Source organism: Aythya marila (assembly GCF_965140915.1).
Source record: "Aythya marila genome assembly, chromosome: Z".
Classification (NCBI taxonomy): domain Eukaryota; kingdom Metazoa; phylum Chordata; class Aves; order Anseriformes; family Anatidae; genus Aythya; species Aythya marila.
In genome coordinates, this window is record NC_139080.1 from 38,820,572 (window position 1) to 38,846,191 (window position 25,620).

Here is a 25,620-nt window from a genome sequence, read left to right on the forward strand (position 1 = left end):
CCCCTTCCGGCCCCGCCTTCCCAGGTGCCCTTACACAACAGGTTTGAGGCCCTGGAGCTCGACAGACCAGTAGCTGAGGAAGAGGTAGCAAGTGTTCCCAGGAGGATGCCTAGGGCGAGGAGGTCAACTCCATGCCTCAGGACTGCCTCCATCAAGAAAGACAGGAGGGTTATTGTTGTTGGAGACTCTATTCTTAGGGGAACAGAGGGCCCTATTTGTCGGCCTGACTCTACCCGTAGGGAAGTCTGCTGCCTCCCTGGGGCCAGGGTCAGGGACGTTGCCAGGAAGCTTCCCAACCTGGTACGCCCCTCTGATTATTATCCTCTTTTGATAGTCCAGGCGGGCAGTGACAACATTGAAGAGAGAAGCCTGAAGGCTATCAAACGAGACTTTAGGGGGCTGGGTCGGTTAGTGGATGGAGCGGGAGTGCAGGTGTTGTTTTCATCCATCCCTACGGTGGCAGGGAGGGATACAGAGAGGACACGGAAAGCCCACCTGTTAAACACGTGGCTCCGGGGCTGGTGCCAACGCAGAAATCTTGGGTTTTTCGATCATGGGGCACTTTACTCAGCGCCTGGCCTGATGTCCGCAGACGGGTCCCTATCTCTAAGGGGAAAAAGGATCCTGGGCCAGGAGCTGGCAGGGCTCATTGAGAGGGCTTTAAACTAGGTAGGAAGGGGGATGGGGCTGAAGCAAGGATTGTTGGGGCTGTGCCAGGGGGAACAATGGCAAAGCCGGAGGATAAGGCAATGGCCCAGCTGAAGTGCATCTACACCAATGCACGCAGCATGGGTAACAAACAGGAGGAGCTGGAAGCCATCGCGCAGCGGGCAGGCTACGACTTGGTTGCCATCACGGAAACGCGGTGGGACCAGTCTCATGACTGGAGTGCTGCAATGTCTGGCTATACGCTCTTCAGAAGGGACAGGCAGCACAGAAGGGGTGGTGGTGTGACTCTCTATATTAGAGAGTCTTTCGAGGTTGTAGAACTCGAGGCTGGGAATGACAAGGTCGAGTCCCTTTGGGTTAGGATCGGCAGGGACAACAAGGCTAGTGTCCTGGTCAGGGTCTTTTATAGACCGCCGAACCAGGATGAGGAGATGGATGAGGAGTTCCACAGGCAGCTGACAGAAGTTGCAAAATCTTCAGTGTTTGTACTCATGGGGGACTTCAACTTCCCTGACATATCCTGGAAGTACAACACAGCCCTGAGAAAGCAGTCTAGGAGGTTTCTGGAGAGCGTGGAAGATAGCTTCCTGACGCAGCTGGTTAGTGAGCCTACCAGGGGTGGTGCCCTGCTAGACCTTCTCTTCACAAACAGAGAAGGACTGGTGGAGGATGTGATTGTTGTGAGCTGTCTTGGGCAGAGTGACCACGAAATGGTGGAGTTCACTATTCTTGGCGAGGTCAGGAAGGGGACCAGTAAAACCGCTGTATTGGACTTTCGGAGGGCTGACTTTGAGCTGCTCAGGACACTAGTTGGTGGAGTCCCTTGGGAGGCGGTTCTGAAGGGCAGAGGGGTCCAGGAAGGCTGGGCACTCTTCAAGAGGGAAATCTTAATGGCGCAGGAGTGGTCTGTCCCCATGTGCCCAAAGACGAGCTGGCAGGGAAGAAGACCAGCCTGGCTCAGCAGAGAATTGTGGCTTGATCTTAGGAGAAAAAAGAGGGTTTATAATCTTTGGAAAAGTGGGCAGGCCACTAGGGAGGACTTTAAGGATGTAGCGAGGCTGTGCAGGGACAAAATTAGGAAGGCCAAAGCTCATCTGGAGCTCAATCTGGCTACTGCCGTTAAAGATAACAAAAAACGTTTCTATAAATACATCAACACAAAAAGGAGGACTAAGGAGAATCTCCATCCTTTACTGGATGCGGGGGGAAACTTAGTTACAAGAGATGAGAAAAAGGCGGAGGTGCTCAATGCCTTTTTTGCCTCAGTCTTTAGCGGCAATACCGGTTGTTCTCTGGATACCCAGTACCCTGAGCTGGTGGAAGGGGATGGGGAGCAGGATGTGGCCCTAACTATCCACAAAGAACTGGTTGGTGACCTGCTACGGCACTTGAATATGCATAAGTCGATGGGGCCGGATGGGATCCACCCTAGGGTACTGAGAGAACTAGCAGAGGAGCTGGCCAAGCCACTGTCCATCATTTATCAGCAGTCCTGGCTATCGGGGGAGGTCCTAGTTGACTGGTGGCTAGCAAATGTGATGCACATCTAAAAGAAGGGCCAGAGGGCAGACCCGGGAAACTACAGGCCTGTCAGTTTTACCTCAGTACCAGGGAAACTCATGGAGCAGATCCTCTTGAGAGTCATCACACAGCACTTGCAGGGCAAGCAGGCGATCAGGCCCAGTCAGCATGGGTTTATGAAAGGCAGATCCTGCTTGACGAACCTGATCTCCTTCTATGACAAAGTGACGCACTTGGTGGACAAGGGAAAGGCTGTGGATGTGGTCTACCTTGACTTCAGCAAGGCTTTTGACACCGTCTCCCACAGCATTCTCCTCAAGAAACTGGCTGCTCTTGACTTGGACTGACGCACGCTTCATTGGGTTAGAAACTGGCTGGATAGCCGGCCCAAACAGTCGTGGTAAATGGAGTCAAGTCCAGTTGGAGGCCAGTCACTAGTGGCGTCCCCCAGGGCTCGGTGCTGGGGCTAGTCCTCTTTAATATCTTCATCGATGATCTGGACGAGGGCATTGAGTGCACCCTCAGTACGTTTGCAGATGACACCAAGTTAGGTGCGTGTGTCGATCTGCTTGAGGTTAGGAAAGCTCTGCAGGAGGATCTGGATAGGCTGCACCGATGGGCTGAGGTCAACTGCATGAAGTTCAACAAGGCCAAGTGCCGGGTCCTGCACCTGGGGCGCAATAACCCCAAGCAGAGCTACAGGCTGGGAGAGGAATGGTTGGAGAGCTGCCAGGCAGAGAAGGACCTGGGAATGATGGTGGATAGTCGGCTGAATATGAGCCAGCAGTGTGCTCAGGTGGCCAAGAAGGCCAACAGCATCCTGGCTTGTATCAGAAACAGTGTGACCAGCAGGGCTAGGGAGGTGATCGTCCCCCTGTACTCAGCTCTGGTGAGGCCGCACCTGGAGTACTGTGTTCAGTTTTGGGCCCCTCGCTACAAGAAGGACATCGAGGTGCTTGAGCGGGGCGACGAAGCTGGTGAGGGGCCTGGAGAACAAGTCCTACGAGGAGCGGCTGAGGGAGCTGGGCTTGTTCAGCCTGGAGAAAAGGAGGCTCAGGGGCGACCTTATTGTTCTCTATAGGTACCTCAAAGGAGGCTGTAGTGAGGTGGGGGTTGGCCTGTTCTCCCACGTGCCTGGTGACAGGACGAGGGGGAATGGGCTTAAGTTGAGCCAGGGGAGTTTTAGGTTAGATGTTAGGAAGAACTTCTTTACCGAAAGGGTTGTGAGGCATTGGAACAGGCTGCCCAGGGAAGTGGTGGAGTCACCATCCCTGGAAGACTTTAAAAGACGTTTAGATGTAGAGCTTAGGGATATGGTTTAGTGGGGACTGTTAGAGTTAGGTCAGAGGTTGGACTTGATGATCTTGAGGTCTCTTCCAACCTAGAAATTCTGTGATTCTGTGAAATTTAGATGAGTTCCATGTGTCCAGCTGGATAGTCGGTCAAAATTTATGAAAAGACACAAAACCTGTTTTTAACAAGTCCTGAGTAGAAACAGATAAAAACATTTACATAGTATAGGTGGTATTCAACTTGCCTAAATACTTCCTGGAAATTTTTTAACTCCTAAGTCATTCAGTTTTAACTACTCACTATTATCATTGTATTTGTAGTAAGGAATGGTTTGTTAATATGATGTGCTGCTGGTGTTTCTTTTAAAGCCTTTATGTTCATCCACTTATAATTTTTAAAACACTTTTCATTTCTGTTGGTTTTCATATGTTTGGGGACAGTCCTTTTATTTATTTATTTATTTATTTATTTATTTATTTTTAATTTCTGTTTGCTTGTTTTCAGGTAAGAACAAGTGACATTTGGTTACTCTTCAGCTAATATTAAGAACATGCTTTGCTGAAAGAAAAGAAATCCCCAATTCCAGTAAGGCTCTACAAATGACTGGGAGACAATTGTGAATTAAGGACACTGATAGGGTTTGGTTCGCAAACATATAAGTAGTGTTACATCATAAAACATACTCAAAACCCTATGGTATCCAAATTAAATCTTGTCAAAACTACTCTGTTTTTTGTGGTCCTATGACCATCCTCTTGTCTTGAAATTGTAACTTTTGTTATTTTTCTAAGACTGTCTTATTCAGAAATTCTATCTTAATCCACCTGTAATGTCAGTAGATTTTCTGTTGTCCTACATGTCATGGTCCTGAGGTCCTGAGGTTCAGAAGACTGTATTTATACAATCTTAGCTTAATGAAAGTGACAAAGTGCTAATCAAAATTCATGCCAATGCAATTACACTGTTAATGTTTGTTGTGTCCCTCTGTCTGTTTGTGCCTGTCTTCTCAAAAAAAAGCCAGGATGATCATGTAAATGTTCCTTATTTTTTGATTCAAGGAAATCAGGTATTTCATTTTAGGCAGTGTTCAGCAGCTGTTTATGCTATACAGTTTGGCTTGTGGATAAAGAGTACTCATCAGTTTGACCCCCATCAGCAGAAGCACAGACAACAATGTCTGGTATCAGAAAGTGGTAACTTTTCAAATTACAGCTGTTTCTGTAAAAATTGCTGTACATATTGTGCTGATAAAAGCTTGTATTTCATAGACTTTTTCTCTTAAAAGATAAAATAAAGTATTTTTTTCCTTCTCTAAAAATTTCCCTGTTATTGTTTCCAGGCTTTTGTCTTATCCTTTCTTTAAGGTTTGCTGTCTATGTTGTAAAGCTGAAGCAAGCACACAGATACATACAGTGTGTGCTGTTTATGTACATACAAAATATGTAAGTTCTTCTGCACATATAAATCCAAGAACACTGTGTGATTCTTGAAGGCTATCCAGCTGTTTCTCTGCACTTGGATGACAGGACCTTAACTTTTTTGTTAATAATATTATTCACTGTGTGCCTGAAGCTGACAGTGTCATCAGTGGTAAACAACTTAAACTTACTGAAAACTCACCCCAACAATGAAGCCTACAATGTAGATGGGTTTATATGTAATAGTGTTTTATTGTAATTTACAATAAAACCTTGAACATACCTCTGTTAATGTGAAAAAAAAAAAAAAAAAAAAAAAGTTATATTTACTCTTTGAGTTCATGGTTGAAGCACACAAATTCTCCAAATACAGTCCACTAGACTCCAAACTTGAATTGCTCTCAGAGTACTCTATAAAATAGAAGTATCCCTCAGTCACCATTTCATTTTATAATGAACATTTTTACTTTGTTCCTGGCAGTGAATTGTGTAACTCTTGAATAAATGGTGGCAGGTATTTTAAATTTTATTATGATTATTATATTACTATTTTTGCTGTTGACTTGAGACTAGTCTGAGACATTTCTTACTTCTATTTCTGGATAGGCAGACTTATTACAATTTGTTCTGTCTCTGGTGGTTATTTAGGCTCAACAGAAAGAGAATTTTGACAAGAAATATTTATACTAAGTTTCTGTTCTCAGTCTACAGTATTGTAGAGAATCCTCAAAGTATTTAGCAATGTTAAAGATTTGGTTTTAGGTATAGATCATTCTACATATTTGTGACTGCATGATGGTAACATGCTCTGACTTTGTTTTACAATTCTCTGAATTTGACAGATGAATGAATTTATGATGGAAGAAAAATAGGAAAGAATTAGTTGAAGTTGTTTTTCAGATCTTCTAATTAAATGCCTATTGAACTTTATTATCTGTGGGTGTGCATCTGTGATGAATTAATTTTTTTCCATCATTCTTTCATGCAACTAAAACCATTGTAAATCCAAAGAGCAGCCTTACAGGCACAGCCAACTCTCAAAGCAGCAGTGTAAATTACATTTTTTTTTCCTTTATTTGTTTATTTATTTATTTAGGCTGGCAAAGGTCACAAATCTGCATATTAGATCTGATTGCTCAGAGATTCTAGTTTTTATCATTTTGATTTGTTTCAGGTGAAAGTTAAATGTTTGACATGATCGGGACTCTTTTGGGTGTGGAACCTCCATTTGTGGAGGTGTTCAAAAGCCCTCTGGGACATGGTCCTGGGCATCTGGCTCTAGGTGACCCTGTTTGAGCAGGGGGGGTTGGACCAGATGACCTCCAGAGGTCCCTTCCAACCTCAGCCATTCTGTGATCCTGTGTGTGAAATTCAGGACCAAAAGGGTTTGGCTGAATTTTATTTTAATTAAACAATTATTTTTTAACAAGAATCCTTCCATTTATAATATGGTGTATGTATTGCAAAAGATGAGATCTGGAAGTATAGCACAGGCTGTTTTTCCTACTGTGTTAAAGCACCATGCTGTGGAGCCCTCTGCTGTTTAGCTCTGTTCAGCCATGATGGGGACCTTCCAGTGGCAAACATTCTGAGAGATGGTCTTTTGTAAGTCCAACAGATGTTTCATGGCAAAAGAGAGAACCAAACATTGTGGCATGTTGATTCTCTAATATACACACTGTGATTCGAATGAAGTTATGCAATATCTCTTCAATAGTTCAGGGAAAGCAGAATTAAAACGGAAAAAAGTGAAAAATAATATAACAAAAATATATTTTTCATTGTATATGAACACATAAGAGACAGTTAACATTATTACAACAGTTTGGAAATGGAAAAGCTAAATATCAAAATTGTTTAAGTATACTTCCCTTACCTATGTATTTTGTGGTATAGAATAAGTAATATGAAAAACTTTCACGGGCAACTAAATTTTCAACTAAGGCTTTCAAGGAAAATTGAAGTATATTTGAGTATTTTTTGTTTGTTTGTTTGTTTGTTTATGTTTGAGTGCTTCTAAAAATACTAACTGAAATTTAATCACGTTTTTAGGTCATTTGAAAGAAAAACTGTAAGTCTAAAAACAATATTTTAAGCTATCTAAAAATGTCACTTCATTTTAGCATTAAAAGTCCCTATAATTAAGTTAAAACTGAAACAAAAAATTAAAACTACTTTGTTGTGAAACACATTATGCTTGCTGACAACGTGCAACATGTGATCATTTATGTAAACAATAGCGCCGTGCAATGTGTAACAAATGTAAATGCAATGGAGCTTGTTTCAAACTACCATGAATACTACGTTTTACACTTATTGAAGACCATCAACACCGAAAAAAGTAAGAAACTAAATCCTGATTTTTCTGGTTCACATTTGTTTCAGTTCTTACATATCTGACTGATTACAATGAACAAATATATATACAGGAGACAAACCTGATCACTTGTCAGGCAATGTAGACACTTCAATTTGAAGGGAATGTAGATTTAACATAAATATTGCCTTGATTAATATTTCTTTGCATAGCTTCATTAAAAAAATCAAAACCTAAAAAAATGTACTTTGAAATAATTACAGTAATTTCCACTCTTGCTTCATGTTTCTTGCAGCTAGATTAATGACATTTTATATAAAGACATTTTTCTGTATCTGCCTCACATAAAATTGCAACAAAAATTATCATTTTTTTATTAGGTCAGAAAATTGTCCTTTCTTAGATTTCAAATACCAAAAATAGTTTCTTTTGTGTCCAGTCTCCACCACCTTCAGAATCTTTCAGCAACACCAACATTCAGATCTTTCAGATAGATTCATTTTCTCACAGTGTCTTAACTGATTTCATCAAAATGTATCTGATGAGTTACTTCTCCTGAATGAATGTCATGGTGGAGAGGACCTCAATGGACAGCTCAGTCGCTTCACTGAATCCATTTTGATTGCCATATGAAATGTCAACTAATTTCAAGACTTTGGCTTGCAAGCACTGATCATCCATGTCAGAAAGCCTCAATTTAGCTTTTAATGTAGCCATTTTACTTAAAACTGGACCAACCAGGTTCCTCTCATTACAGGAAGAAACATCTGCACAAGTACTTCAGTAGCTTTTCTTCAACAGTTCCGTCATTTTTGCTTTCTTTTAATGAGCAGAAAGTAAAGCACACAAGCTTCACCTGTCATGTTTCTTTGAGAGATGTGATTTTGTGAACGTATGCCTTTTTTTTTTTTTTTTTAAGATGCGTGTTCACCACTATCTTTACCAATAGAACAAAAACTTTCTGCCTTTATTAGACCTCTGTTGTCTCCAAAACTCTTCGTAGGTGTTCCCAATTAGGCAAGACTACTTAAACCTGTTTATAACATAATTATAAAATAATATATAAAGTAAGCTTGGCTTCTTATTTCTGCTGCAAATATCTCAGATAATTTCCAGTAGAGAAATACAATTCATTTGATTCAACAGCATCTCCTTCATAGAACTTATTTTTCCTGTTTCAAATGATCCTGGACATTGGAGGTAATATGAAGAAATTACAGTAAAAAAAATGTTTCATATTATCTCCTGATTTTCAGTGTCTGTGTTCATGGCTTGAATCCCAGAGGCAAATGGAGTATCTTCATCCTTTTTTTTTTTTTTTTTTTTTTTCAGAATGACTTTAATGACTTTTTGCTTTCTGTATCATTCTAGAGTGATTATCTTTACCACTAGTAATACAAACTGGTGTTTAATTTAGCCCGAATTTTTCAACTCTCCAGTGCTTCAAAAATCCAAAGGAAGAAGACCAATTAAACCTTTTGACCACTGTAGCAAGGTCTGAAGTTCAGGCTACAAATTCCTGAATCCAATGAAAATCACTCATGTACCTGTAGGCATTGCACCACCCCAAAAACAATTTTCATAGTACTGAAGTCATCAGGAAATGTTCTACTTAAAAGGTTCAATTCCTTGATCTACCTAAGATGACTTTGAGGGGAGTATTGTTTGATCATTATGGGATCATTACTGTCATATGTTATTGTAAACATATATTCATCATCATACATATGTATCATATATTATTGTAATTTTATAGTTACATCAGTACCATTATGGCATGTTATTGTATATTTATAGTTAATGAGTTCTTTTCCTATTGGAAGAAAAGTTATTTACTTCTACTGGAATTTTGGTAGTTCCATAATAAGTCACTATGTATATTTTAGTGTTCTAAGTATGTTTCCAAGTATGTTTAGTGTTCCAAGTATGTTTACACTGTATACAAGAGCCTCTATGTTATATTGAGGACCAAGGCACACTTTTAAGAACTGTTAATAGCTTGTAACAAAACACAACAATAGAGTGTAACAAAATTAACAATAGAGTTTGTTTTCACAAATGTTCTCTAGATTCATGTAACTCTGAGACACCTAGTGCAATAATTTATTAACTCATTCCTGTTCTTTAGTCTGACATAAGTGATATTTGCTAGAACACGTAATACATAACCCTTCTTCTTAGCAACAGTGAGGGAGGAATACATGATTCCATACATTATGTGTGAAGGCATGTGTGGCAAATTACAATATTTTGTTTTATATATGCATTGTGAGTGAAAACATACTTAAACCTGAAAATTTAAATAATATTTTGGATATTACTTTTTTTTTTTTTTTTTTTTTTTTGTCTTTTGAATAGAGAAATGATTGACTGCATTCTGGGGGATCATATTCTCACCTATAATAAATCATTACAGTGCTGCAGCTTTCAATTTTTCTATGCAGTGTACACTATATGAAGAACTGGATATGTATTAAAAAAATCTTTTGAAGAGTAAAACATGAAGCACTCAAGAAAATCAACAAGCAGGAAAGAAATATCAACATGTCTGTAAAGCACTTACAGTATTTTATAACAACAGTTGGTGTTTTTTTGTTTGTTTGGTTTTGTTTGTTTGTTTTATGTTTCATAAAAATATCGTTCCCTGCTTGTCTTAAATTCTTTATCACAGTGAAAATAAAGTTTTGCATTTTTTTTCTTTCCCACCTTTCTCTAAACAAACAGTGGAAGAAAGAGTTGCAACAACATGCTATAAAAAGGAAAGGGGGATGAGAAAAAAAGTAGAGACCAAAATACATCTTCTTGCCAGAACTGATTTATTTTTCAAGAAATCAGATTCAGATCCAGTTAATTGTCTTCATAATAACTAATTCATAATTGTCTTCATAATAAACCTCAACCCTTTCAGACACATATTGTGATTTTTTCTATGACGAAATGTTTTTTGGATTGCCTCCTTAATCTTACTTATCAAAATCTGGACCAATCTCTGTCTCAAACCTCAGAAATAAAGTCTAAATAATGAAAACTCATAGGGGCAGAACTGACTCTATTTTGAGGATGAACAGATTTTCTTTCCAGATGTGGTCTTTATTATTATAAGTAGAACAAACAGTAGTAACTGAATCCTGCAAAGAAATATTTCATGGAGGAGTAGAAAACATACTGCAGTTCTGTGCTAAAGTGAGAGTAATCCATGATCTCAAAATGTATCCTATGGCAGTTGGCATCCTTAATAATCAAACAACACTGACTGATTGCAGCTAAAAAGCCAAGGAGACTGCAATACTTGACTTCATGCTGTGGGTCATGACATGAGAAGATTAAAAACTTATTTAGATAAACTGGGTCCAAATGACTAACTGCTGAGTTATCTGAGGACCTTCAGCTAAGATGATCAAGTCACAAAGTGGCTATGTTACTATGGAATAGTGAAATTTCTGATTCATTGTTCCCTCCTGATTCCTGTATGAAATAAATTTAGTTTACAAGTAAAAGGAATCTTCCTTGTCAACAATTTATAGGCATTCCCTAGCCACTGGCAATCAGTATCTTGTCTGCCACTTGTAATAACAGAGACTTTGCATGCCAATTTTGGATTCTGTTTCTTTAAAGCCCAACATTTTTTAATTATGATAGCTCTTGCCATAAGAATTGCTGAAGGTCCTCTTTAGCCAAAAGCTCTCCCAGTGACAAAAATGCAGAATAAAGATACTCATAAGGGTCCATATTAGCTAGACTGACCGGCATTGACTACAAAAACAAAAAATACATTTAGATTTGCAAATTGTGAAAGTGAGTGGGAAATCAACAAATCACAGGTACCTTATTTTTAAAAAGTCATTTCTGATGGTAGAAACATATTAATAGACTTTTCTCATTTTCTAGACCCTAAAATCTGTTTGTCTTTGGTAGTTCATAGCAGCTGTGAATACTGTGTTCTCAAAATACCCTTTAAATCATGGCTGTTGGCTGTGGTAGTCTGTTATTTGTTTTGTGTGCTTGAAACCCAGAAAGCCAACTGTATCCTTGGCTGCATCAAAAGAAGCATGGCCAGCAGGTCAAGGGAGATGATTCTTTGTTCCTACTCTGCTCTCATGAGACCTACACCTACTGTGTTCAACCCTGGTGTTCCCAAGCATGAGAAGGATGTGGACGTATCAGAATGAGTCCTGAGGAGGCCCACAAGGGAACCTCTTCTATGAAGACAGGCTAAGAGAGTTGGGGTTATTCAGCCCGGAGAAGAGGTCTATGGGAAAATGTTATGACCTTTCAATACCTAAAGGGGCCCTACAGGAATGCTGACGAGGGACATTTTATTAGGGAGTGTAGTGATGGGGGAAAGATTTTAAACTAAAAAGGGTAGATTTAGATTAGATATAAGTAAGTAATAAATTCTCTACTCAAAGGGTGGTGAGGCACTGGAACAGTGAAGCTGTGGATACCCCATTCCTGGAAGTGTTTAAGGACAGGGTGGATGGGGCTTTGAGCAAGCTGGTCTAGTGGAAGGTGTCCCTTCCAATGGCAGGGGTGTTGGAATTCAATGATCATTAAGGTCTCTTCCTACCCAAACAATTCTATGATTCTATGATTAGTCCTTTTCTAATAGCAACCAAGGGAAAATATTTCAGTGGGGGCAATATGAAAATATGTAACTTCTGAGAAAGTAATGTCTTTAGGCATCTACTTCTCTGTATTGGATTCACCTACTACATTAAGTGGAGTTCACTCACTGCCACGCTGAAGGGACATTTGAATGCTAGCAGGTAATGTGCTCTAGAATAGGCATTTTCTCATTCATAAACTGTCTCATGATTAGTTCTGTGTAAAAAGTTAAACTTGTGTTTTGAAGTGAATTGAATTGTCTTAAATCATCCAGTGGTTTTATCAAATCTATGAATTGTACATAAAGCAATAGTATAATCTGAACACTGTGAGAGTAAGAAAATGGCACATGATTTTATTTAATTGTTCGTTCCTGTAACTTTCACCCTGTGACATTAAACATATGCTCTTTTTGAAAATAGTCATTAACCTCTCACATGATGTATAACTAGCTTTATCACTCCGGAAAAAAAAAAATAAAAAAAATAAAAAAAAATCCCACTTTGAGTTCTGAAAAGATCCACTGGGAGACACACAAATGGTAAACCACACTGAAGGACACAAAAAGGCCCATAAAACATCAGTAGGGTTATAAAGGTCTATGGATTTTAATTGCTGTGTGCCATTGGGCCTTTACAAAGCAATCAAGCAGGCAATCTCCGAAGACAGCCCTGCCATAATACATTTAACAATAGAGTTCTCACCCCATCAGCAGACTAGGGTTTATGAAGGTCCCAATAGCAATTAATGACCTTGTACATTGAAAGAAAAAGAAAAAATTACTTAAATTGGCTACCCTTTCTGGATACGTATATTATATGTAGGAAAGTGTAATTTCAAGGCAAGGAGTGCAGATTTGATGATGGACAAAAAAAAATTAATCTTATTGATCTGATGTTTTTGTCTATGTATATTTTAAAAGGCACAGAAATCTACTCTTCTGATACTACCTATGCAATGTTCTGAAAAACAAAGCATATTGCCAATGAATTCAGGATTTTGGTTTAGGCAGCAGGTTATAATATTTTAACTGCATAACATTATTCTTCTCTAGAATCTAGAAAATTCGATTTTTCTGGCACTGAGTTGGAATTCAAAATGTGAATGTACAATAGCAACAATAAACAAGGTTACATGGACATCATGGTTAATTCTGAGGAATAATAAATGGATTTTTTTTTAATAAATATATTTGCTGTTGTGATAAACATGCCTGCAAATACCAATGATGAAATTTTACAAAGATGAAAATTTGGAGGTGGAGGGCGATATGCAAAAAAAAGGAGTAAATTCATAAATATATTCACTACAGTGCGAAGTCATGTGAAGACTACAAGTCATGTAGTTAAAGCTGTACATGAAAGTGCAAGAAAAATAAAATAAAAGAAAAAAGAAAATTTAGTCCATGGAACACTATATGTGGTAACATATACAACTATATTCCTTAATTGAACATTTAAGAGTTTTAACCCTGTATCAGACGAGAATGTAGTGCTGTTTTTTCTTCTGATATGAGAAGAATATTATTTTGTGCTTGAGCTGTTAGATCATCTCTGTGAAAGAAGGGCAATTACCAGTTATTTCTTTTTTTTTTTTCTTCTAATAAAATTCTTCCTTCCTTCCTTCCTTTTTTCTTCCTTCCTTCCTTCCTTCCTCCCTTCCTTCCTCCCTTCCTTCCTTCCTTCCTTCCTTCCTTCCTTCCTTCCTTCCTTCCTTCCTTCCTTCCTTCCTTCCTTCCTTCCTTCCTTCCTTCCTTCTTTTTAATTTCTTTCTCATCTATCTTTTCATTTCTGCCTTCTTGTGTTCCTGTCTTCCTGCCTGTCTCCCCCCCAGCATACACACCTCTTTCTCTCTTTCTCATTCTTTCTTTCTTGAATAGGAAAAAATCTGGACATACATAGCTAACTAAATAATCCACTTCATTCCTCTATTTTTCTTCTTCATTTTTAAAGAACTTGTTGTATACTACAAAAAAAAAAAAAAATAAATAAAAAATAAAGCCTCAGGACATAACTTATGTAAAGATAACTGAAAATTTTCAACTGAAAAGTTTCAATGTTCCATTAAAGAAGCTGCAGAGACACATGTCATATCTGTGTTCTGCTGACAAAAACAGCTGCACTAGCATAGAGTTAGTATACACAGCATCACTCTGGCAGTATTCCAGGAAGTCTTCATTCTATCCATGCTTCTTCCTCTTCTATCTGTAATGGTAAGCACCCATCCTTCTCCCCATATATATGTCTGCTTATAAGCTGTTGCTAGTATAGTGGAATAGCTACAACATTAAAAAGATATGAACCAGATCTTAACTTAGTCATGAATTCTTTTCATTTTTATAAGTAGTTTTCACTAGCATACAGCCTTAGCAAATAAAGATTTGACCAGAAAATACTTGTAATTTGATATTTTATTGATAGTATTTTATTATTTTTTTACTTGCATTACTTTTTCCTTACAAAGAAAACTAAGCTTTGTTACTTACTGAATATTTTCTATTTTAAACTGAAAAAATCAAATTGTATTTTAGTCTTCAAAATTTGTCTTCTAGCTGTAGCTGGTAAGAGAGCTGTCTCAGAACAGACTGAGAGAAGATAATGATAAATTTGCTCACTTAAAATCTAAGGATGTCAGAAAATACACCTGTCCCTCTGTCACACACACACAATTGTAATAAAACAAAGTAGTATTTATGCTTCTAGGATGCATGCTTCAGGACTCCTAAATAACAAACTTTAAATGATTTCCTGAACAGGTTAATGTTGCCCTCCATCTTTTTTAATCCTCCTCAGACGTCTAGTCAAACTATAGAGTGGAAAACAAATTAAAAAAATGTACAACTTCAGACTGAAATAAAGTGGAACAGGATTTGTGGGAAACATGAGAAACAATAGATCTTCATTTAAAAAAAAAAAAAAAAAAAAAGTGCCCACCATTAGGATTAATTCACGCTTGGAGGTATTTGACCTACTGACACACAATAAGGAATGAAAGTTTCACAGAGCTGTTGGCCTAAGCCCACTTCAACTTGCCCAAGAATAATGTGTCTTAATGTGTGCAAGTATGTGGGTACTACTGTAAAACCAGTTACCATTCATGGGATGATGTGACTATCGGTAGGCATTGAATTATTTATTTATATATTTTTATTGTAGCATTTTTTTCTGCCATTTCACAGAACTAATGCAGGCACAATATAGACAATCTCAGGAAGAAAAAAAAATATCAAAACACGAGGGAATAAAGAAATAAAAAAAAACCCGTCTCACCGTCATGGTCCTCCAGCTTAGGGCACCCTGGGTCTCAAAGCCTATCATCAGTGCTGAAGACATAGGTAAAGAAAACATTAAACATCTCTTCTTTGCTTATGTCATTGTATGTGAGGAGACCTTCCCCATCAAGTAGCAGACCTATATTTTCTTTGTTTCTACTTTTCCCGTTCACATATCTAAAAATACCTTTTTATTATCTCCCACAGACCTGGCCAACTTCAACTCTAGTTGGGCTTTGGCCACATGAATTTTCTCCCTACAAACATAAACAACATCCATGTATTCCTTCCATGTCACCTGACCTTCCTTCCAGCAGCTGTATACTTTCTTTTTTCACCTAAGCTTGAGTAGAAGATCCCTGGTCCGCCAGGCTGGCCTTCTGCCCCGCCTGTTTGACTTCTGATGTTTTGGAATTGCCTGATCCTGTGCTTTTAGCAGACAGTGCTTAAAGATTGACCAACATTAATGGAAGCCAATGCCTTCAAAAGCAGTTTCCCAGAGGACCTTGCTGACTAGTTCCTGAAGTCTGCTTTCCCCATATCCAGGGCTGAGGTTTTGGTGGAAGTTTTCCTTCTGTCACCATAAATTCTAAACTCAACCACTTCATGGTCTCTACGACCAAGATGTCACTATGGCTCTGTTCTCCAGCAACAGATCTAGGGGGGGCACCTTTCTTAGTTGGCTCCCTTAGCACCTGCACCAAGAAGTTATTATCTAGGTGCTTTATGAACCTCCTGGACTTGCTTGTGTTAGCTGTGTGGTGATCCCAGTTGACATCTGGTAAGTTGAAATCCCCCATAAGGACAAGGGGAGTTGATCTCGAGGCATCTCTTAGTTCTGCAAAGATTAATTAATCGATGTTGTCGTCCTGGCCAGGTGGTCTGTAATAGACTCCCCCAGCAACATCCCCTTTATTTGTTCATACCTTAATCCTTATGCAGAGGCTCTCAACTTTGCCACTGAAAACATAAAGTTCCACACAGTCCAGCCCTTGCTTCACATACATCACCACCTCGCCACCTCACCTACCCTGCCTGTTCCTCCTGAAGAGCCCGTAACCGTCTATATTGCAACACACCAGCCACAGGACTCATCCCACCAGGTTTCACTTATGCCAATGATGTCATAGTTGTGGGACTGGGCCAAGACTTCTAGCTCTTCCATTTTATTCCTCATACTGAGTGCGTTTGTGTAGAAACACTTCAAATGCGCCTCCCTACACATACCTTATGGAGCTGACTGAAGGACTTCACTGGTACACAGTCCCTCTGATTCTAGTGCGCCGTCCCTTAGCTGATCACTGGTATGCCTGGTTTTATCCCCTTCCGCCTTCGACTCTAGTTCGACTTTGACTCAGGAAATGTCTGATAATCTTCTGGTTAATGAATTTGTGCAGTATTTAGATCTCTAACCTCTCAGACCTTTCATAAAATGCTGCATGTATGCCTGTAATTGTAGGGCTGTTTGGGGTAGAACTATTGTTTTCTGAGAAAGGGTGGTGATTACATGTTTATAATATATGTATTGCTCTGTTATAATAAATAAATTAAAACATTCTTAAACTGGTATGAAAAACCTTTGGGGCCTCTTTTTGCTGAAAACAAACAAACCAAAACAACGACAACAAAAAGTATCATTAGCCACCAGATTTTTTCATAGGTAAGGAATAAAACTGTTAATTGGTTCGTTTTTGTTTATTACTACTAGTAGTAGTAGTAGTAGTAGTAGTAGTAGTAGTAGTAGTAGTAGTCAGAGCTCTAAATTCTTTGTCTGTCCTATAAATATTAAGCACTTTGAAAATATAGGCTATCTCTGACTGCTTCAGAATATCTTCTAAATTACCGATGAGGAGAATGGGAGATATCAGGTTATCAGCAGGAAGTGTACAAAAAACATACATTCAGCGTCACCTTGTTACAAAAAATGAAATGTATGAGTTATATAACTCAGGCAAAAGTCACCAGTTATGTCCATAACAGTGTGTCCTGTATGGCCAGGTTATCATAAATCTTCTAACCAAGAGAGTGTTAAAAAATACTGGTTTCATGTTCTGCAAGCTAGAAGTGATTGCTCAAGCTTAGAACAACTACTTAATTACAACCATCTGTATTCTGGTTTAAATAAATTGTGGATTAAATGTTTTCTTCATAACTTTTTATTTATTTTTTTTCCATTTTCTTCTCCAGTTCTGTATGTATGAATTACTATTTATTTATTATGCAAATTAAACAGATTTTTATCCATCTTGATATAAGGAGACTAACTGAAATTTATTGAAATTGAAACATAGATTTTATTTTTCTACCTGCTTTCACTAAAAACATCACAATAGAATTTCAAATAGAAACAAATAATGAAAAGGTATACACCAAAATGCTACTGATAGTACACCTGCCACAACAGTAGCAAACTGGGTGGATAGATCTGAAATGAGAATTTTCCCTCAAGAGGGGTGAAGCACAATGGCTACTTAGGATAAAAAGAAAATTGAACCATTGATGTGTTATTGTTTTGGCTGTTATTTAGGATGCACACACTGTATTTGAGGATAAATGCCATATAAGAACACAGAGGAGCTACAGAGACAGACAGATAAAGGGATCATGTAAGTCATCATGGCTGACACTTTTAAAAACATAGGTTGTGCCCAATAGGAACTCCATCAAGAGTTGAGCAAATACGCTAAATATTGTTTAACAGAATAAATACTTACCAGCTATCAAAACCTACTTTTCCCATAGTCATCAATAACAATAACAATAAACAAATTTTAAAAAAATAAAAAAGGAAAATTCATAGTCCTAATCATTAATTCTTAAAAACAAGAGAAGAAAACAATGACAAACAAACAAACAAACAAACACTTACTGAGTAAATATTGCCACTTTAGTTCAAATATTAGGTTGATATCTGTGAACACACCTTTTCACTGCTATCATGTGGGAGTAATAACAGAACAAGAAGGTTGCTCTAAAATAGGTTGGAGAATTTATTTCCTCTGTTACTTTGATTTTTATTTTTATTTTTTTTTCTTTGCTTGAAGGAACAGGCTTACTATATTATGATTATTGGTGTTTTCTTCTGTTTTGGTTTGGTTTTATGTGTGTGTGTGTTTTCTGTGACTTTATAGAGTTCCCATCATCAAAAGTACTAATGTGTAGGTGTTTCTATAATTTGAAAATCTGAAGAGAAAATAAATAAATAAGCTATTTTTGCTCCTAAATATTTTATCTATTTCTGTACATGGCATTGTGTTAAGAGTCCAGAAAAGATTGATATGTTATAGACTGCAATTTTTCTACTTTGTTGACCTCATTGATCTGATGTCTGCAACATAACTATATGCATTTTGGATAATTGCAATCAAAATCACAGCTTCTTTTTCTTTTCAAAATGATATTCACATACCATAAAGTAAGTTATAACAAGATTCAGTCACAAAACTAGAAAGCTCTAGTTGTGATGAAACAAACTCTCACCACTTCCATCCCATGGTCCTCTAAAGGACAACAATGGACTACCTGGTGAGCTCCTCTAAGCTGCATGTGCAGCTATTGTAGTCTTAAACAAGTTTGGGTATGCCATTACTCTTGGAGTTCAAGGAAGGAAAATTGTTCTTTTGAGGAAAGTAATTCCTAGTAAATATCCATGAAAAGTAATAAAAATATTTTTCAACAGGAAATATAATAAAAAATACATATTGCTAGAACTGTCTGTTTGTTTTAGGAGCTCACATTATCCTAAAAGTCCATAGGAGAATTTGTCAATGTATCTCTAAGGGGAAAACTGACACTAGCCCAGGAGCTGGCAGGGGTCCTTGAGAGGTCTTTAAAGTAGGTAGGAAGGGGGATGGGGAGGGAGTAAGGCTCGTTAGAGGTGTGCCAGGGAGAATAGTGTCAGGGCTCAGGGAGAAGGCAATGTCCCAGCTGAAGTGCATCTATACTAAAGCATGCAGCATGGGCAACAAACAGGAGGAGCTGGAAGCCATCGTGCAGCAGGCTAGCTATGACTTGGTTGCCATCACTAAATATGGCGTGACCACTCCCATGACTGAAGTGCTGTAATAACTGGGTATAGGTTCTTCATAAGGGACAGATAGCACAGAGGGAGTGGTGGTGTGGCTCTCTATATTAGACAGCGTTTTGATGTTGTAGAACTCGAGACTGAGTCTGGGAATGAAAAGGTTGAGTTCCTGTTGGTTAAGATCAGTGGGAAGGCCAATGAGGCAAGCACTCTGGTGGGGGGTCTGTTTACAGACCGCCAAACCAGGATGAGGACGTGGATGAGGAATTCTACAGGCATCTGGCAAAAGTTGTGAAATCATCAGCTCTTGTCCTTTTGGGGGACTTCAATTTCCCAGACATATCCTGGAATTGCAATACAGCTCAGAGAAAGCAGTCAAGGAGGTTTCTGGACTGCATGGAAGATAGTGTCCTGACACAGCTGGTTAGTGAGCCTACCAGGGGAGGTGTCCCACTAGACCTTCAAAAACAAAGAAGGACTGGTGAGAGATCTGGTGGTCAGGAGCTGTCTTGGGCAGAGTGACCACGAAATCATAGAGTTCTCTATTCTTGGTGAAGTCAGGAAGGGGACCAGTAAAACTTGTGTCTTGGACTTCTGTAGGGCTGACTTTGAACTGTTCAGGACACTGGTTGGCAGAGTCTCTTGGGAGGCGGTTCTGAAGGGCAGAGGAGTCCAGGAAGACTGGAAGCTTTTCAAGAAGGAAATCTTAATGGCACAGGAGCGGTCTGTCCCCACATGCCCAAAGACGAGCCAGCGGAGAAGAAGACCAGCCTGGCTGAACAGAGAATTGTGGTTTGATCTTAGGAGAAGAAAGAGGGTTTATAATCTCTGGAGAAGAGGGTGGGCCACTCGGGAGGACTATAAGGATGTTGCGGGGCAGTGCAGGGACAAAATTGGAAAGGCCAAAGCTCATCTGGAGTTCAATCTGGCTAGTGCCATTAAAGATAGCAAAAAATGCTTTTACAAATACATCAACACAAAAGGGAGGACTAAGGAGAATCTCCATCCTTTACTGGATGCGCGGGGGAAATGAGTTACAAAAGGTGAGGAAAATGCAGAGGTGCTTAATGCCTTCTTTGCCTCAGTCTTTAGCGGCAAAAGCAGTTGTTCTCTGGATACCCAGTACCCTGAGCTGGTGGAAGGGGATAGGGAGCAGGATGTGGTCCTGACTATCTATGAGGAAATGCTTGGAGACCAGTTACAGCACTTAGATGTACACAAGTTGATGGGGACAGATGAAATCCACCCGAGGGTGCTGAGAGAACTGGCAGAGGAGCTGGCCAAGCCACTTTCCATCATTTATTAGTCGTCGTTATCAGGGGAGGTCCCAGTCAACTGGCGGCTAGCAAATGTGATGCGCATCTACAAGAAGGGCCAGAGGGCACACCCGGGAAACTATAGGCCTGTCAGTTTGACCTCAGTACCTGGAAAGCTCATGGAGCAGATTATCATGAGTGTCATCACGCAGCACTTGCAGGGCAAGCAGGTGGTCAGTCATATTCAGCATGGATTTATGAAAAGCAGGTCCTGCTTGATGAATCTGATCTCCTTCTGACAAAGTGATATGCTTGGTGGGTGAGGGAAAGGCTGTGGATGTGGTCTACCTTGAATTCAGCAAGACTTTTGACACTGTTTCCCACAGCATTCTCCTCAAGAAAATGGCTGCTAGTCGCTTGGATTGGTGTATATAAATGGAACTTTTTTTTACAGAAAAGCTTAACTGCACAATTTAGGTGAATTTGAAAAGGAAGGGAGTAGAGGGAAGAAGGTGAGGCATTATCCATATCAGTAGGCTTACTATTGCAGCAAAGCCAGACACAGTAGAGTCAGTGTATCGCTAAGGACCATCTGGTAGCATTGTAGCAAAATTATTCAAGATTATTCAAATCAGTCTTTCAACAAACTCACATAATCAAGAACAGGTTTAGCTTATGCTCTTCTGTTCATCTTTAAGTTTATCACTAAAAATTTGACTACTTCTGACTCTGAAAAAAAATGTCACTAAATGTGTGCTTTCAAAACAAGCTTTATGTCAATGATATCAGTCACTTGATATTCAAGTGTTCAAGACAAGGTTGGATGGACGGGTCTTTGAGCAACCTGGTCCAATGGAATGTGTCCTTACCTATGGCGGGGGGATTGGAACTAGATGGTCTTTAAGGTCCCTCCTAACCCAAACCATTCTGTGATTCTATGTTATAGTTCTTCAGCGGGGCGGGGGATCAGACGGGCAGGGCTAATTTTTCCGGCATCGAGCCCACTTGAGGGAGCTGCAAGGACCCGGCAGCCCTCGCAAGGGAGTTTGACGAGGGGTAGGTGGAGCCAGTAGCGCCCCCTCCCCGACCATTCAAAAGCTGCTCCAATGCAGCGCAAGCAACCAGGGCGGGCAACCAGGGCATGGCACGTCAGAAGGGAGTGGCGCGGCAGTTCACGCAGGCAGGGCGAGCAGGGAGGGCAGAGCATTCCCCCTCCCCGCCCATACGAACAACTCCTCTAATGGTGGTCTGCTGCTAGCTAGACTGCAGTGGTCTCCACCAGGCACAGTGCTCTCTCTAGGAAGTTTGTACACACCCAGACTGACTGCCCACTCAAAAATGCAGCAGTTCGGGTCTCTGGATGCAGGGAGTGCCTGAGCCTTTTGCTACCATCTGCGGGGGGCAGAGAGACTGTGTGCGTGAGGTGTGAGCAGGTGGATGACCTGGTCCACCTGGTGGCAGAACTCAAGGAGGAGGTCGAGAGGTTGAGGAATATCAGAGAGTGTAAGCAGGAGATAGACTTGTGGAACAACTCCCTGCAGAGCCTGAAGGACAGGTACCATGGTGAGACACCCCAAATGGGGGTGGACCCCCTGCCCTGTTGCTGTCAGGCAGAGGGAGGGGACCTAGGAGTTGAGGAGGAAACAGGTCCCCGCTCCACATCGCAGGCGATGCCCCACCCTGCCAGCCCCACCTTCCCAGGTGCCCTTACACAACAGGTTCGAGGCCCTGGAGCTCAAGAGACTGGTAGGTGAGGAAGAGGTAGAAAGTCTACCCAGGAGGATGCCTAGGGCAGGGAAGTCGACTCCATGCACCTCAGGACTGCCTCCACCAAGACGGAAAGAAGGGTGATTGTTGTGGTCGACTCCCTTCTCAGGGGAACAGGGGGCCCTATTTGTTGGCCTGACTCTACCCGTAGGGAAGTCTGCTGCCTCTCTGGGGCCAGGGTCAGGGACATTGCCAGAAAGCTTCCCAACCTGGTTTACCCCTCTGACTATTATCCTCTTTTAATAGTCCAGGCTGGCAGTGATGACATTGAAGAGAGAAGCTTGAAGACTATCAAATGGGACTTTAGGGAACTGGGACAGTAAGTGGATGGAGCGGGAGTACAGGTGGTGTTTTCATCTATCCCTGTGGTGGCAGGGAGGGGTACAGAGAGGACACGGAAAGCCCACCTGATAAACCCGTGGCTCAGAGACTGGTGCCAACATAGAAATTTAGTTTCTTTTGACCATGGGTCGCTTTACTTGGCACCAGGCGTGATGGCTGCAGACGGGTCCATATCTCTAAGGGGAAAATGGATCCTAGGCCAGGAGCTGGCAGGGCTCATTGAGAGGGCTTTAAACTAGGTGGGAAGGGGGACAGGGCTGAAACTAGGCTTGTTAGAGCTGTGCCAGGGGTAACAATGGCAAGGCTGGGAGAGAAGGCAATTGCCCAAATTGAAGTGCATCTACACTAATGCATGCAGCATGGGTAACAAACAGGAGGAGCTGGAAGCCATCGTGTGGCAGGCAGGCTACGACTTGGTTGCCATCACGGAAACATGGTGGGACCACTCTCATGACTGGAGTGCTGCAATGCCTGGCTATACACTCTTCAGAAGGGACAGGCAGCACGGAAGGGGTGGTGGTGTGGCTCTCTATATCAGAGAGAGTTTTGATGTCGTGGAACTTGAGGCTGGGAATGATAAGGTTGAGTCCCTCTGGGTTAGGATCAGCAGGAAGACCAACAAGGCAAGCATCCTGATGGGGGTCTGTTATAGACTGCGGAACCAGGATGAGGAGATGGATGAGGAGTTCTACAGACAGCTGACAGAAGTTGCGAAATCGTCAGTGCTTGTTCTCGTGGGGTACTTCAACTTCCCAGATATATCCTGGAAGCACAACACAGGCCAGAGAAAGCAGTCTAGGAGGTTTCTGGAGCGCGTGGAAGATAGCTTCCTGATGCAGCTGGTTAGTGAGCCTACCAGAGGAGGTGTCCCACTAGACCTTCTCTTCACAAACAGAGAAGGACTGGTGGGAGATGTGGTGGTTGGAAACTGTCTTGGGCAGAGTGACCATGAAATGGTAGAGTTCTCCATGCTTGGAGAAGCCAGGAAGGGGACCAGTAAAACCGCTATATTGGACTTCCAGAGGGCCGACTTTGAACTGTTCAGGACACTGGTTGGCAGAGTCTCTTGGGAGGCAGTTCTGAAGGGCAGAGGAGTCCAGGAAGTCTGGATGCTCTTCAAGAAGGAAATCATAATGACGCAGGAGCGGTCTGTCCCCACATGCCCAAAGACGAGCCAGCGGGGACGAAGACCAGCCTGGCTGAACAGAGAATTGTGGTTTGATCTTAGGAGAAGAAAGAGGGTTTATAATCTCTGGAGAAGAGGGTGGGCCACTCGGGAGGACTATAAGGATGTTGCGAGGCAGTGCAGGGACAAAATTAGGAAGGCCAAAGCTCATCTGGAGCTCAATCTGGCTACTGCCGTTAAAGATAACAAAAAAAGTTTTTACAAATACATCAACACAAAAGGGAGGACTAAGGAGAATCTCCATCCTTTACTGGATGCGCGGGGGAAATTAGTTACAAAAGGTGAGGAAAATGCAGAGGTGCTTAATGCCTTCTTTGCCTCAGTCTTTAGCGGCAAAAGCAGTTGTTCTCTGGATACCCAGTACCCTGAGCTGGTGGAAGGGGATGGGGAGCAGAATGTGGCCCTCACAATCCATGAGGAAATGGTTGGTGACCTGCTACGGCACTTAGATGTACACAAGTTGATGGGGCTGGATGAGATCTACCCGAGGGTACTGAGAGAACTGGCAGAGGAGCTGGGCAAGCCACTTTCCATCATTTATCAGCAGTCCTGGCTATCGGGGGAGGTCCCAGTTGACTGGCAACTAGCAAATATGATGCACATCTACAAGAAGGGCCAGAGGGCACACCCGGGAAACTACAGGCCTGTCAGTTTGACCTCAGTGCCAGGGAAACTCATGGAGCAGATTATCATGAGTGTCATCACGTGGCACTTGCAGGGCAAGTAGGCGATCAGGCCCAGTTATCATGGATTTATGAAAAGCAGGTCCTGCTTGATGAATCTGATCTCCTTCTGACAAAGTGATACGCTTGGTGGGTGAGGGAAAGGCTTTGGATGTGGTCTACTTTGACTTCAGCAAGACTTTTGACACTGTTTCCCACAGCATTCTCCTCAAGAAAATGGCTGCTAGTGGCTTGGATTGGTGTACGCTTTGTTGGGTTAAAAACTGGCTGGATAGCCAGACCCAAAGAGTTGTGGTGAATAGAATTAAATCCAATTGGAGGCCAGTCACTAGTGGCGTCCCCCAGGGCTCAATACTGGGGCAAGTTCTCCTTAATATCTTTATCGATGATCTGGATGAGGGCATCGAGTGCACCCCCAGTTTGCAGACGACACCAAGTTAGGTGCGTGTGTCAATCTGCTCGAGGGTAGGAAGGCTCTGCAGGAGGATCTGGATAGGCTGCACCGATGGTCCAACTGTATGAAGTTCAACAAGGCCAAGTGCCGGGTCCTGTACCTGGAGCACAACAACCTCAAAGAATGCTACAGGCTGGGAGAGGAGTGGTTAGAAAGCTGCTTGGCAGAGAAAGACCTGGGAGTATTGGCTGATAGTCAGCTGAATATGAGTCAGCAGTGTGCTCAGGTGGCCAAGAAGGCCAACAGCATTGTGGCTTGTATAAGAAATTGTGTAGACAGCAGGACTCGGGAAGTGATTGTCCCCTTTTACTTAGCTCTGCTGAGGCTGCACCTCGAGTACTGTGTTCAGTTTTGGGCCCCTCGCTACAAGAAGGACATCGAGGTGCTTGAGCGGGTGCAGAGAAGGGCGATGAAGCTGGTGAGGGGTCTGGAGAACATGTCTTATGAGGAGCCGCTGAGAGAGCTGGAATGGCTCAGCCTGGAGAAAAGAAGACTCAGGGGTGACCTTATCGTACTCTACAGGTACCTTAAAGGAGGCTGTAGCGAGGTGGGGGTTGGTCTATTCTTCCACATGCTTGGTGACAGGACAAGGGGGAATGGGCTAAAGTTGCGCCAGGGGAGGTTTATGTTGGATATTAGGGAGAACTTCTTTACTGAGAGGGTTGTTAGGCATTGGAATGGGCTGCCCAGGTAAGTATGTTGAGTCACCATCCCTGGAGGTCTTTAAAGGACGTTTAGATGTAGAACTTAGTGATATGGTTTAGTGGAGGACTTTTCAGTGTTAGGTAGGACTCAGTGATCTTGGAGGTCTTTT